Below are 11,677 nucleotides of genomic sequence, written 5' to 3'. Positions count from 1 at the left end.
CCTGCCCCCACACTGCAGCCAAACCGCTTCTTTACACAAAGCTAAAAGCCTCACTCCTGGGCAAACAGTGCCACCAAGATACAAGGGGGGATAAGAGCGTGGCGACTGCGGGTAACTTAGCGACTGGCTTATGAATGGCAGAGAAATACTCATTACCTGGGGAACGATGTGTTCCTTTGTGCCGCTATAGGATTACCACCACAGCTAAACTTAGCCTGATTCAGACATCATATTAAAATTCCAACCTTCTGATATTTCACAGCCTGGCTTCAAGGCTTAGTGGCAACAGGCTTTATGTGAACACCTCCGACACTCCTGTGCGATGGGGAGGGTGTATTTCAGGCCTAGAAAAAGCCACCAGGCAAACCAAGCCAACATTAGCCTCGTAGTTTTGGATTCCAACCCAGTACTGACAGTAATTAGTTTGTATTAACTCTGATTTCAGACTCCTCTATAGTGAGCTGCGCAGGTTTTGCACTTTTAACAGCTACGCAACAAGCAGAAATCTCACTGGGGCCATTTCACCCAAACAGACAGCAGTTTGGTAAAGCTTCATCTGTGCTGAATTTCTGCCTGCCACTCTGTAAGGACACTAAACTTCTTGCCAGGAAAAACAATGGAATCAAACCCTGCCGTTTCATGTGCTAAGTATACTTTGCACGCCCTCTGACACATTTCAAAAATGAAACCAGGGAGATCCTTGTAACTCTTCTGTTTCCATTACAAGGATTGCTACCAGAGCCCCCATGGACCATCGTTTCACACTGCAGAAGGTTCTTCACCAGGGCTCATTCCGCACATGCAGAATAATGCACTTTCAAACTGCTTTCAGTGCTCTTTGAAGCTGTGCGGAATAGCAAAATCCACTTGCAAACAGTTGTGAAAGTGGTTTGAAAACGCATTATTTTGCGTGTGCGGAAGGGGCCCAGGTGTATATTCAATTGTTCTTCAATTACCTGCCCTATGTTGTTTATAGTCACAATTTCTAAAAGAAATATGTAAGAAACAAAATATTTACTTTTTTCAATGGGGCACAAGGCAAAATAGAAAGCATTTCTAGGTAGAATTAAGAGGCAGCAGCTTCTTTTCCCCAAGCTCTGTTATCTTCTTATCCCACAAGTGCTACCAAAGTGAAATATAATTAAATTTCTCTACAGAGGAACACATTTGCCATTTCTTGGGCCGAAGGTTGCCCTATTGCCAGAAATCGAGGAATTATTTACTACCATCTCTTCTTTGCAAATGCATCATTGACTCGCTTCTAAACATTTCTCTAGCTGACCATTGGTCTGAGGTGCTTTAACTGACTTTGAACAATTCACGGCTTCAGATTCATGTGTAAAATTGAAATAAGAGTGACCTACCTGTGAAAGAGAGCCAGAGTGGTATAGGGGTCAAGAGCGGTGGACTCCGATCTGGTGAACTGGGTTTGTTTCCCCACTCCTCCACATGAAGTCTGCCGGGTGATCTTGGCAGAGTCACAGTTCTCTCAGAACTCTCTCAGCCCACGTAAGAAGCAGGCAACAGCAAACCATTTCTGAACGTCTCTTGCCTTGAAAACCCCCACTGTGTCATCATAAGTCAGTTGTGAGTGCACCACATTTTCCACCACTGCTTAATAAACCAATGTCCTGTTGAGTTCAAAACATGTCAAAGCTTCTTGGTATACTGCAAGCCTTTATATTGTCTATGTTACTGTGACACTGTCCCTTGGACTGTGACGCTTGCGAACAGGAATTTGAGTAATAAAGTTTCTCATTCACTTTCTTCAGCGAAAGACCAGACTCTGAAGTGCAGCACACGCCTACACTTCCACATTGCGCAAAAGCTAACACTATCCTCTCGGATATGACCCTCGGACAATATCTCCTGACTCTAAACTGGTCAGGGTCTATATAGGACTCCTCCTAGGAAGCAATTCACAAAAAAACACCGCCAGTCCTGCTGTGTAAGAACACACACACACACACACTTCTATACTTACTAATTTACTAAGTGAATTGAAGCAGAACTGTGGTGCTAACGGGAAAGGGGATTCACCTTCCCCCCCCCCCCATTTTTCCAGTCTGAAATAATCTGGAAGGAGACGCCATTTTGCATGTTGAGAAAACCTAGGGAACATGTGGGTAGCCTCAACGGACCAAATAGCACTCTTACCATGGTCGTTTCAGGTCAGGAAAAATCAGTGGGGGTGGGGTGGCTCATCTCTAGTCTGGAGAGAAACTGTTGGAGAGAAATTTGCCTGTTGAATATAAACATGTCTGTTAGGGAGAAATTGGTATCTCCAACTCCTTATTGGGTTGGTGACTCCATACCATACTAGAAAGAAGTACACTTTATAGCTGGAGAATTCGAACGGTCCTGCTAGCAGCATAATGGGTTCTTTATCAGGCTTTTTGTTTTTTTTATTTGAGGCTGACTTTTCAATAACATTACTAATTCCTTCTTGTGTAACTTCCTCATTCATGCTTGCTTGCGAATAGCCATCGAATTTTCTTGCTTCTCTTTGAGTTGCCAACTTCCACGTGATAGTTAGTGATCTCCCAGCATTACAACCAGTGGTGAACGATTCTTCAGTAATTGGCACTCGAAACAGGTACTGAAAATTCACCCCCCAAATTGTGCCCTCCCCCCTTGCCTATATCTCTGAGAGGGGTGGGCTGGACTAGCAGGGTGAGCCAGTCTGAGTGAGCAGGGTGGGGTGGGCAAGTGGCAGATGAGTGAGGCAGGTCAGGTGAGCATAGTAGGCTGGGCAAGCGGGGCAGGCCACGTGAGCGGTGGACAGGCAGAGTGGGGCGGCCGGGTGGGTGAGGGAGTGGTGGGCAAGCAGGGCAGGCAAGTGGGGCAGGCCAGGTGAGTGGTGGGCAAGTGGGCTGGGGCGGTTTGTTTCTGCCACTGTCCCATCCCTGCCGGGCCTTGCTTCTTCCTGGAGCGGGAGGTGGGTGGGTGGGCTGGACAAGCTGCGGCCGGGCCGAGCTGGAGGGCACCTTGCTACTGCTGCTGCTCCTCTCTCTCTTCTCCTCCCTCCCTCCCTTGCATGCCACCCCTCCCTCCCACTCCCTTCACTACAGTGGGTGGGCCATGTCCAGATGTTGGCCCCCCTCCCCTGCATGCCATCCCTCCCTCCCCTTCCCTTGCATGCCACCCCTCCCTCCCTCCCTCCCCTCCCTCTCCTTCCATTGCATGCCACCCCTCCCCTTTGCAGACCCAAGACTCCCACTTGACTTTTTAAAGTGGCACCTGGGTTGTCTGGCCCCCATGGATATGCCATTGGGTTCCAGAGGTCCCCGAGAGGAAATGACAGCTCTGTTTGTGGGGTGGGGGGATAGACTGTATGGAATCATATTTCTGCTGAACTCCCTCCGCTCCTCAAATTCTGCCTTCCCCAGACTTCACCCCCAAATCTCCAAAAATTTCCTAAGCCACATTCTGTGGAATTGTTTGTTCATATTTTTCTATACAGCTCTATGGTTTTCAGAATAGATTTTAATGCATTTTTAATTGGTAGCAAACAATAGACTCTTTCCACTGAGCAGGTGGAGAAAGAAGATCAATGGTGCAGAGGAAATGATGCCGTCCACAGCAAGTAGAGTTGCCAGCCTCCAGGTGGGACCTGGAGGTCTCCAAGAACTACAAGTGATCTCCAGACTACACAGAGATCAGTTGCTCTGGAGGAGATAGAAGTTTCCATGGTAGAGTGATGATTTGAATCTGGGTCCCCAAATTCTGATCTGATACTGGAAATTTGGCAGTGGTGCCTGGAGAGGAAAGAGAATTCATCTAGGGTGGGATGTCAGGAGTTGCCCACCAAGGCTGCCATTCCCACCAGAGGACCTGATCTCTGTTGACTGGAGATCAGGTGTAATGTTGTTATCCGCTGCCAGAGTAACAATTAACGCTGCTGAACTGAAACAGTACCAACCGGGCGGCAGCGAAACCCGGCCCAGCAAGAAGAGGGGGATTCCCAATGGAAATAAGGACAGACACAAGAATCTTGAAGCAGGAACACTTTACTAGAAATGAACTCCCCAAACAAGGTACATGCAGCACAATTTATAGAGGAGAAATTCAAACATGCAGGACGAGGGTAAAGAATAAAAAGTCCAATTTTCTCATTGGTGGAAGGCAGATCCAGGGGTGGAGTCGGGGTCTTCTCTGCTGTGGGTGATCTCATAGGTGGCCTTGGACCTTATTGGTTTGATCCCGTCAGGAAACAAAAGGTGTTAGCCACTGCTAAAGGTGTTCTTCCTGTGTGCGGTTGGTCAAAAGTCTGGCACCCTTTTGTAATGTGTTCAACCCTTTGTGTTCAAACTACTGAAGCGTTAAAGCGGAGGGCGCAGCTCCATGAGTCAAACCTGGATGCCTCCTACAGTCACGTACATGATGGAGACCTTAAGGAATAAAAAAAAAACCCTAACTACACTACCTAAGTAAATATGGCTAAATAAAATAAGAATTAACGTTAATATAAAATCAATAAAATAAAAATGTGCTTCCTTGATTTTATTGTGGGTATCAATGTCAGGGGAACTCCAGGCCCCATCTGGAAGTTGGTAATGCTCCTAGGCTAGCCAGCCCCTCAGCACCATATAATTCCCCTTTGTTTCCTTTTTTGCAGCTAACTCATGATCCTGTTGGGGGTGGGGGGGGGCGGGGGGGGGGGGGCGGGGGGGGCGGGGGGGGGGGCTGGCGCGGGGGGGGGGCGGGGGGGGGGGGGGGGGGGGGTGGGGGGAGGGGGGGGTCGGGGGGGGGGGGGGGTGGGGGGGTGGGGGGGGGGGGGGGGGGGGGGCGGAGGGGGGGGGAAAAGGTTTGAGGGGTGGGGGGGGGGGGTGATGGGGGGGGGGGGGGGGGGGGGGGGGGGGGGGGGGGGGGGGGGGGGGGAGGGGGGGGGGGGGGGTGGGGGGGGGGGGGGGTGGGGGGGGGGGGGGGTGGGGGGGGGGGGGGGTGGGGGGGGGGGGGGGTGGGGGGGGGGGGGGGTGGGGGGGGGGGGGGGTGGGGGGGGGGGGGGGTGGGGGGGGGGGGGGGTGGGGGGGGGGGGGGGTGGGGGGGGGGGGGGGTGGGGGGGGGGGGGGGTGGGGGGGGGGGGGGGTGGGGGGGGGGGGGGGTGGGGGGGGGGGGGGGTGGGGGGGGGGGGGGGTGGGGGGGGGGGGGGGTGGGGGGGGGGGGGGGTGGGGGGGGGGGGGGGTGGGGGGGGGGGGGGGTGGGGGGGGGGGGGGGTGGGGGGGGGGGGGGGTGGGGGGGGGGGGGGGTGGGGGGGGGGGGGGGTGGGGGGGGGGGGGGGTGGGGGGGGGGGGGGGTGGGGGGGGGGGGGGGTGGGGGGGGGGGGGGGTGGGGGGGGGGGGGGGTGGGGGGGGGGGGGGGTGGGGGGGGGGGGGGGTGGGGGGGGGGGGGGGTGGGGGGGGGGGGGGGTGGGGGGGGGGGGGGGTGGGGGGGGGGGGGGGTGGGGGGGGGGGGGGGTGGGGGGGGGGGGGGGTGGGGGGGGGGGGGGGTGGGGGGGGGGGGGGGTGGGGGGGGGGGGGGGTGGGGGGGGGGGGGGGTGGGGGGGGGGGGGGGTGGGGGGGGGGGGGGGTGGGGGGGGGGGGGGGTGGGGGGGGGGGGGGGTGGGGGGGGGGGGGGGTGGGGGGGGGGGGGGGTGGGGGGGGGGGGGGGTGGGGGGGGGGGGGGGTGGGGGGGGGGGGGGGTGGGGGGGGGGGGGGGTGGGGGGGGGGGGGGGTGGGGGGGGGGGGGGGTGGGGGGGGGGGGGGGTGGGGGGGGGGGGGGGTGGGGGGGGGGGGGGGTGGGGGGGGGGGGGGGTGGGGGGGGGGGGGGGTGGGGGGGGGGGGGGGTGGGGGGGGGGGGGGGTGGGGGGGGGGGGGGGTGGGGGGGGGGGGGGGTGGGGGGGGGGGGGGGTGGGGGGGGGGGGGGGTGGGGGGGGGGGGGGGTGGGGGGGGGGGGGGGTGGGGGGGGGGGGGGGTGGGGGGGGGGGGGGGTGGGGGGGGGGGGGGGTGGGGGGGGGGGGGGGTGGGGGGGGGGGGGGGTGGGGGGGGGGGGGGGTGGGGGGGGGGGGGGGTGGGGGGGGGGGGGGGTGGGGGGGGGGGGGGGTGGGGGGGGGGGGGGGTGGGGGGGGGGGGGGGTGGGGGGGGGGGGGGGTGGGGGGGGGGGGGGGTGGGGGGGGGGGGGGGTGGGGGGGGGGGGGGGTGGGGGGGGGGGGGGGTGGGGGGGGGGGGGGGTGGGGGGGGGGGGGGGTGGGGGGGGGGGGGGGTGGGGGGGGGGGGGGGTGGGGGGGGGGGGGGGTGGGGGGGGGGGGGGGTGGGGGGGGGGGGGGGTGGGGGGGGGGGGGGGTGGGGGGGGGGGGGGGTGGGGGGGGGGGGGGGTGGGGGGGGGGGGGGGTGGGGGGGGGGGGGGGTGGGGGGGGGGGGGGGTGGGGGGGGGGGGGGGTGGGGGGGGGGGGGGGTGGGGGGGGGGGGGGGTGGGGGGGGGGGGGGGTGGGGGGGGGGGGGGGTGGGGGGGGGGGGGGGTGGGGGGGGGGGGGGGTGGGGGGGGGGGGGGGTGGGGGGGGGGGGGGGTGGGGGGGGGGGGGGGTGGGGGGGGGGGGGGGTGGGGGGGGGGGGGGGTGGGGGGGGGGGGGGGTGGGGGGGGGGGGGGGTGGGGGGGGGGGGGGGTGGGGGGGGGGGGGGGTGGGGGGGGGGGGGGGTGGGGGGGGGGGGGGGTGGGGGGGGGGGGGGGTGGGGGGGGGGGGGGGTGGGGGGGGGGGGGGGTGGGGGGGGGGGGGGGTGGGGGGGGGGGGGGGTGGGGGGGGGGGGGGGTGGGGGGGGGGGGGGGTGGGGGGGGGGGGGGGTGGGGGGGGGGGGGGGTGGGGGGGGGGGGGGGTGGGGGGGGGGGGGGGTGGGGGGGGGGGGGGGTGGGGGGGGGGGGGGGTGGGGGGGGGGGGGGGTGGGGGGGGGGGGGGGTGGGGGGGGGGGGGGGTGGGGGGGGGGGGGGGTGGGGGGGGGGGGGGGTGGGGGGGGGGGGGGGTGGGGGGGGGGGGGGGTGGGGGGGGGGGGGGGTGGGGGGGGGGGGGGGTGGGGGGGGGGGGGGGTGGGGGGGGGGGGGGGTGGGGGGGGGGGGGGGTGGGGGGGGGGGGGGGTGGGGGGGGGGGGGGGTGGGGGGGGGGGGGGGTGGGGGGGGGGGGGGGTGGGGGGGGGGGGGGGTGGGGGGGGGGGGGGGTGGGGGGGGGGGGGGGTGGGGGGGGGGGGGGGTGGGGGGGGGGGGGGGTGGGGGGGGGGGGGGGTGGGGGGGGGGGGGGGTGGGGGGGGGGGGGGGTGGGGGGGGGGGGGGGTGGGGGGGGGGGGGGGTGGGGGGGGGGGGGGGTGGGGGGGGGGGGGGGTGGGGGGGGGGGGGGGTGGGGGGGGGGGGGGGTGGGGGGGGGGGGGGGTGGGGGGGGGGGGGGGTGGGGGGGGGGGGGGGTGGGGGGGGGGGGGGGTGGGGGGGGGGGGGGGTGGGGGGGGGGGGGGGTGGGGGGGGGGGGGGGTGGGGGGGGGGGGGGGTGGGGGGGGGGGGGGGTGGGGGGGGGGGGGGGTGGGGGGGGGGGGGGGTGGGGGGGGGGGGGGGTGGGGGGGGGGGGGGGTGGGGGGGGGGGGGGGTGGGGGGGGGGGGGGGTGGGGGGGGGGGGGGGTGGGGGGGGGGGGGGGTGGGGGGGGGGGGGGGTGGGGGGGGGGGGGGGTGGGGGGGGGGGGGGGTGGGGGGGGGGGGGGGTGGGGGGGGGGGGGGGTGGGGGGGGGGGGGGGTGGGGGGGGGGGGGGGTGGGGGGGGGGGGGGGTGGGGGGGGGGGGGGGTGGGGGGGGGGGGGGGTGGGGGGGGGGGGGGGTGGGGGGGGGGGGGGGTGGGGGGGGGGGGGGGTGGGGGGGGGGGGGGGTGGGGGGGGGGGGGGGTGGGGGGGGGGGGGGGTGGGGGGGGGGGGGGGTGGGGGGGGGGGGGGGTGGGGGGGGGGGGGGGTGGGGGGGGGGGGGGGTGGGGGGGGGGGGGGGTGGGGGGGGGGGGGGGTGGGGGGGGGGGGGGGTGGGGGGGGGGGGGGGTGGGGGGGGGGGGGGGTGGGGGGGGGGGGGGGTGGGGGGGGGGGGGGGTGGGGGGGGGGGGGGGTGGGGGGGGGGGGGGGTGGGGGGGGGGGGGGGTGGGGGGGGGGGGGGGTGGGGGGGGGGGGGGGTGGGGGGGGGGGGGGGTGGGGGGGGGGGGGGGTGGGGGGGGGGGGGGGTGGGGGGGGGGGGGGGTGGGGGGGGGGGGGGGTGGGGGGGGGGGGGGGTGGGGGGGGGGGGGGGTGGGGGGGGGGGGGGGTGGGGGGGGGGGGGGGTGGGGGGGGGGGGGGGTGGGGGGGGGGGGGGGTGGGGGGGGGGGGGGGTGGGGGGGGGGGGGGGTGGGGGGGGGGGGGGGTGGGGGGGGGGGGGGGTGGGGGGGGGGGGGGGTGGGGGGGGGGGGGGGTGGGGGGGGGGGGGGGTGGGGGGGGGGGGGGGTGGGGGGGGGGGGGGGTGGGGGGGGGGGGGGGTGGGGGGGGGGGGGGGTGGGGGGGGGGGGGGGTGGGGGGGGGGGGGGGTGGGGGGGGGGGGGGGTGGGGGGGGGGGGGGGTGGGGGGGGGGGGGGGTGGGGGGGGGGGGGGGTGGGGGGGGGGGGGGGTGGGGGGGGGGGGGGGTGGGGGGGGGGGGGGGTGGGGGGGGGGGGGGGTGGGGGGGGGGGGGGGTGGGGGGGGGGGGGGGTGGGGGGGGGGGGGGGTGGGGGGGGGGGGGGGTGGGGGGGGGGGGGGGTGGGGGGGGGGGGGGGTGGGGGGGGGGGGGGGTGGGGGGGGGGGGGGGTGGGGGGGGGGGGGGGTGGGGGGGGGGGGGGGTGGGGGGGGGGGGGGGTGGGGGGGGGGGGGGGTGGGGGGGGGGGGGGGTGGGGGGGGGGGGGGGTGGGGGGGGGGGGGGGTGGGGGGGGGGGGGGGTGGGGGGGGGGGGGGGTGGGGGGGGGGGGGGGTGGGGGGGGGGGGGGGTGGGGGGGGGGGGGGGTGGGGGGGGGGGGGGGTGGGGGGGGGGGGGGGTGGGGGGGGGGGGGGGTGGGGGGGGGGGGGGGTGGGGGGGGGGGGGGGTGGGGGGGGGGGGGGGTGGGGGGGGGGGGGGGTGGGGGGGGGGGGGGGTGGGGGGGGGGGGGGGTGGGGGGGGGGGGGGGTGGGGGGGGGGGGGGGTGGGGGGGGGGGGGGGTGGGGGGGGGGGGGGGTGGGGGGGGGGGGGGGTGGGGGGGGGGGGGGGTGGGGGGGGGGGGGGGTGGGGGGGGGGGGGGGTGGGGGGGGGGGGGGGTGGGGGGGGGGGGGGGTGGGGGGGGGGGGGGGTGGGGGGGGGGGGGGGTGGGGGGGGGGGGGGGTGGGGGGGGGGGGGGGTGGGGGGGGGGGGGGGTGGGGGGGGGGGGGGGTGGGGGGGGGGGGGGGTGGGGGGGGGGGGGGGTGGGGGGGGGGGGGGGTGGGGGGGGGGGGGGGTGGGGGGGGGGGGGGGTGGGGGGGGGGGGGGGTGGGGGGGGGGGGGGGTGGGGGGGGGGGGGGGTGGGGGGGGGGGGGGGTGGGGGGGGGGGGGGGTGGGGGGGGGGGGGGGTGGGGGGGGGGGGGGGTGGGGGGGGGGGGGGGTGGGGGGGGGGGGGGGTGGGGGGGGGGGGGGGTGGGGGGGGGGGGGGGTGGGGGGGGGGGGGGGTGGGGGGGGGGGGGGGTGGGGGGGGGGGGGGGTGGGGGGGGGGGGGGGTGGGGGGGGGGGGGGGTGGGGGGGGGGGGGGGTGGGGGGGGGGGGGGGTGGGGGGGGGGGGGGGTGGGGGGGGGGGGGGGTGGGGGGGGGGGGGGGTGGGGGGGGGGGGGGGTGGGGGGGGGGGGGGGTGGGGGGGGGGGGGGGTGGGGGGGGGGGGGGGTGGGGGGGGGGGGGGGTGGGGGGGGGGGGGGGTGGGGGGGGGGGGGGGTGGGGGGGGGGGGGGGTGGGGGGGGGGGGGGGTGGGGGGGGGGGGGGGTGGGGGGGGGGGGGGGTGGGGGGGGGGGGGGGTGGGGGGGGGGGGGGGTGGGGGGGGGGGGGGGTGGGGGGGGGGGGGGGTGGGGGGGGGGGGGGGTGGGGGGGGGGGGGGGTGGGGGGGGGGGGGGGTGGGGGGGGGGGGGGGTGGGGGGGGGGGGGGGTGGGGGGGGGGGGGGGTGGGGGGGGGGGGGGGTGGGGGGGGGGGGGGGTGGGGGGGGGGGGGGGTGGGGGGGGGGGGGGGTGGGGGGGGGGGGGGGTGGGGGGGGGGGGGGGTGGGGGGGGGGGGGGGTGGGGGGGGGGGGGGGTGGGGGGGGGGGGGGGTGGGGGGGGGGGGGGGTGGGGGGGGGGGGGGGTGGGGGGGGGGGGGGGTGGGGGGGGGGGGGGGTGGGGGGGGGGGGGGGTGGGGGGGGGGGGGGGTGGGGGGGGGGGGGGGTGGGGGGGGGGGGGGGTGGGGGGGGGGGGGGGTGGGGGGGGGGGGGGGTGGGGGGGGGGGGGGGTGGGGGGGGGGGGGGGTGGGGGGGGGGGGGGGTGGGGGGGGGGGGGGGTGGGGGGGGGGGGGGGTGGGGGGGGGGGGGGGTGGGGGGGGGGGGGGGTGGGGGGGGGGGGGGGTGGGGGGGGGGGGGGGTGGGGGGGGGGGGGGGTGGGGGGGGGGGGGGGTGGGGGGGGGGGGGGGTGGGGGGGGGGGGGGGTGGGGGGGGGGGGGGGTGGGGGGGGGGGGGGGTGGGGGGGGGGGGGGGTGGGGGGGGGGGGGGGTGGGGGGGGGGGGGGGTGGGGGGGGGGGGGGGTGGGGGGGGGGGGGGGTGGGGGGGGGGGGGGGTGGGGGGGGGGGGGGGTGGGGGGGGGGGGGGGTGGGGGGGGGGGGGGGTGGGGGGGGGGGGGGGTGGGGGGGGGGGGGGGTGGGGGGGGGGGGGGGTGGGGGGGGGGGGGGGTGGGGGGGGGGGGGGGTGGGGGGGGGGGGGGGTGGGGGGGGGGGGGGGTGGGGGGGGGGGGGGGTGGGGGGGGGGGGGGGTGGGGGGGGGGGGGGGTGGGGGGGGGGGGGGGTGGGGGGGGGGGGGGGTGGGGGGGGGGGGGGGTGGGGGGGGGGGGGGGTGGGGGGGGGGGGGGGTGGGGGGGGGGGGGGGTGGGGGGGGGGGGGGGTGGGGGGGGGGGGGGGTGGGGGGGGGGGGGGGTGGGGGGGGGGGGGGGTGGGGGGGGGGGGGGGTGGGGGGGGGGGGGGGTGGGGGGGGGGGGGGGTGGGGGGGGGGGGGGGTGGGGGGGGGGGGGGGTGGGGGGGGGGGGGGGTGGGGGGGGGGGGGGGTGGGGGGGGGGGGGGGTGGGGGGGGGGGGGGGTGGGGGGGGGGGGGGGTGGGGGGGGGGGGGGGTGGGGGGGGGGGGGGGTGGGGGGGGGGGGGGGTGGGGGGGGGGGGGGGTGGGGGGGGGGGGGGGTGGGGGGGGGGGGGGGTGGGGGGGGGGGGGGGTGGGGGGGGGGGGGGGTGGGGGGGGGGGGGGGTGGGGGGGGGGGGGGGTGGGGGGGGGGGGGGGTGGGGGGGGGGGGGGGTGGGGGGGGGGGGGGGTGGGGGGGGGGGGGGGTGGGGGGGGGGGGGGGTGGGGGGGGGGGGGGGTGGGGGGGGGGGGGGGTGGGGGGGGGGGGGGGTGGGGGGGGGGGGGGGTGGGGGGGGGGGGGGGTGGGGGGGGGGGGGGGTGGGGGGGGGGGGGGGTGGGGGGGGGGG

This window comes from Sphaerodactylus townsendi, linkage group LG03, assembly GCF_021028975.2.
Source record: "Sphaerodactylus townsendi isolate TG3544 linkage group LG03, MPM_Stown_v2.3, whole genome shotgun sequence".
NCBI lineage: Eukaryota > Metazoa > Chordata > Lepidosauria > Squamata > Sphaerodactylidae > Sphaerodactylus > Sphaerodactylus townsendi.
The sequence above is the reverse complement of the archived record's forward strand: the minus strand, read 5'-3'. Positions refer to the sequence as shown.